Raw genomic sequence first — 3,368 nt, 5'->3', positions numbered from 1 at the left:
AAATTTGCAATCAGGCTTTACTTCAGACAGCTCTAGGACTTGCACATTTGTATATGCTTAACAAAATGATCCTAAATTTTTATAAGAGTGGTAAGACCTTAGCAAATACAACAGAAGAGAGACATGGAACAACTATTATGTAACCAAATCACGTTAAGTTTTAGAATTTTCTAAATGTAAAACAGAAGATCAGTTTATTTATGATGAATATAGCAAATGGATAGTACATAACAAGATATTTTAATAGTAAGGACAGTTTTCAGACCAAACAAAAAATGTCGATGGCTACTAATATATCTGGTCTCCAATAAATCAGTCTGCAGTGCCACATTTCGATCATTGAATAAGCATGGAATAGGGAAATATGTGTTCAACTGTATGGGGGTGGATTATGGCACACCTGGTTTGATCGAGATTTCACTGTTGTGAGCTGTGTGATGATAAAGTGAAACGTTAATGGTGTTGTTTCATACACACATGAACTTGTTAGAATCCAAGAACCTATTCTTAGAATACCAACTCTTGTTATTCGTTTGGACATGGCAGTGAATGATGGATTTAAGATTGATAAATAGGCCCATCTTATACCTGTTCTGGCAACAGCTGTCAAGTAAATTCATATCACAGAAGAATGGAATTTTTGTATCAGATTGAGAGGTGCTATGATGTCAGTGGTTTGCAAAGAGTACTCAACTCGTTGATAAATCTGGCATTTTGAATGGTCTTGATTTGAACCAAATGATTAGGAATTTGATCAGATTGGCATTCATGGCTGAAGTTAATAGGCTAGCTATATCAAATGATAAATGCACAGAAAGCAATGAAGATGTTCATGTAGATGCTAACCAAAAGGCAGGGCAAGAAATGAATATAGTAGAAGGTGAAGATTCTAAGAGCATGTAGAATTATTTGCTTTTACTATAGTTGATTGTGAGTAGGATTGGCTGCAAACTAGAAGAAATATGCAATTTTGAATTACAACTATGTGATACACAACCAAGTGTAATTGCTGGCATTGCAGAGGAATTCAATACTATCAACAACTACCAGGAGAGAAAAGACACTGAAAGAACACAACTTGGGTAACTTAAGACACTAATTGGTGCATCACTCGTCCAAGGTGGAGCTGGAAATTGAAGAGTCTGTTCATTGTTTGAGAAAAGCATCTAAACTAGAACTGGATGTTCCCCTTCTAATGACAATGGAAGACTGCTATATTTAGAAAGTTGTTGAACTTGATAGGTTTACGTATGAGAAATTTTACAGGATGAATGATACTATTATCAATCAAATATCTCGTTTAGATATGTAGCTATTAATAACAATGAAGCATACTGAATCTGTTGAAATACTTTGCAAAATTCGTATTTTTCATTCCTTAGTTGTTTCAGAGAAGGAACCAGAGAGGAATATGTAGCATTTATATCATACAAGCAACTGAATTTTTATCATTTCTCCTGCCCAGATGAAATAGACTACCAGTAAGGCATCCCAGATGCCGATAAACTGAATGAATATTTGAAAAATTGAAAATCATCTGGCTGTAACTCTTGAATCTTCGACATAAAAGGAATTCAAGATTTTAATGAGTCACTCATTTTTCTTCTCTTAGAGCACTTGCCCTTGTACTCTTAGATAATAATTATATTTATTTCATTACTAGAGGACTCAATTTAAATTTTTTACAAGGAGAGAAAATTTGAGTTTAAAATTCAGGCATGCATCATATTTCCATTAAATCTGAATATTTTCCGCAAGTTTAGAAATTTGGCAAGCATCAGAATACCTGATATGCCGCAAATGGGTCTCCAAATAAATTGAATTCAGCAAATGGATTACTGGTATATGCAGTGAATAAATTTCCATGGTCACCACACTGTTCAGGTATACAAGATGTGGCATTCTTGGGACAACATCCAGTAGGATTTTCTGATCGTACAACACCAGCCATTATGAACACGTGTTCCACGTTTTTCTTCAACTCCGAGTGTGTCATAAGAAATTGTAAAGAGAAGGAAAACCAGGAGTATAGCAATGGCGAGATTCGGAGAGGGCGACAAGAGATGGATAGTAGACGACCGAGCGGATGGGACTAACGTTCATAACTGGCATTGGGTGGAGAAAGACTACCTAGAATGGTCCAGGGGACGCCTTTCCGATCTCCTCCAAGATCTCACAGTCCTCGATGGCCATGCCCAGGGAAGTAATTTGTTCTTCTTCATCAAAACTCGCACAGTGGACAAGGTGGAGGGCGAGGCCTACATTAATATCCACAAGGGGAAGGTTATTCCTGGCTACGAGCTCACTGTCACGATCTCATGGAGCGGCGAGGCCAAGGATGAGAGCGGCAACACCCTCGCCACCATGGACGGCAATCTTCACCTGCCTTACCTAGCTGACGAGAATGCCGACCAGGACCCCGAGATCAAAATCTCTGTTAATACAGACACACCCTACGTAGAGGAGCTCTGCCAGGCCTTTCTTGCCCATGGGAAGCCTCTCATATTAGAGAGGGTGAAACAATACGTTCAGCATATGACGGCCGGAGGGCCCACCAAAGACGAACTGGAATCCAAAGTCCTTATATCCAAAGACAAACCCTCGAAGCCCAAGCTCCCTGAGAAAGGCGTGGAAGGCAAACAGATTCCTTTTTCCCCCCTCCGGTTGTCAAGGAGGGTTTCAAGACTATTCGTCTAACGGAGAAGTTCCATTGCAGGCCTCGCGATATATTCGACATTCTCATGGATGAGAATAGATGGAAGGGTTTCACTCAGAGTAATGCCAAAATTAGCCGAGAGGTTGGCGGTTCTTTCTCTCTATTTGATGGTGCCATCACGGGTGTCATTCAAAATCTGCAGCAAGACCAGCTTCTTGTCCAGAAGTGGAGATTTGGGAATTGGGACGATGGGGTTTTCTCTACTATTACGATGACATTTGAGGAACCAGAAGTAGGGGTTACCATAGTGAAGCTTACACAGTCCACAACGCAGGGCCTATGAGGTCGAAAGGGTTTGAACAACCCTTTGATACCATATGTAAGAGCCGATAAACAGATGTACAGAAAACAGTAAGGAATTTAAAGCATGAACCTATAACAATTACCGAGAGACAAATGTGTACAAACCTAGACCAAGGAGAGAGGAACATAAGTCTCTACACACTCATGGCATGACCTCAGGTGTTCCAGCAATTCATGCAGAGGAAAACCATAGTTAAGGTTATGATACTAGCAACGGAGAGGAAAATGAGGAAGATGTTAGGATGGCTAATGGAACGAACTGCATTTTAGGTAGTCAAAGAGAACACTTGAGGCCAGAGGAAGTAAGTAGCACAGAACCAATTCATTACAGACAAGGAAGTTTAAGAGT

At 39.8% G+C, this 3,368-nt stretch overlaps 1 pseudogene; it reads left to right on the top strand.

The window, feature by feature from the left end:
• The first annotated feature begins 2,021 nt into the window (after positions 1–2,021).
• Positions 2,022–2,999, top strand: LOC149248844 (uncharacterized; annotated as a pseudogene).
• Positions 3,000–3,368: the final 369 nt, after the last annotated feature.

The sequence above is a fragment of the Pinus tabuliformis genome, chromosome 7, assembly GCF_031772625.1.
Source record: "Pinus tabuliformis cultivar Carrire ecotype Pingquan chromosome 7, CPIR1, whole genome shotgun sequence".
In the NCBI taxonomy this organism is placed as follows: domain Eukaryota; kingdom Viridiplantae; phylum Streptophyta; class Pinopsida; order Pinales; family Pinaceae; genus Pinus; species Pinus tabuliformis.
Note: the sequence above shows the minus strand (reverse complement) of the source record. Positions and strands in the feature narration are given on the sequence as shown.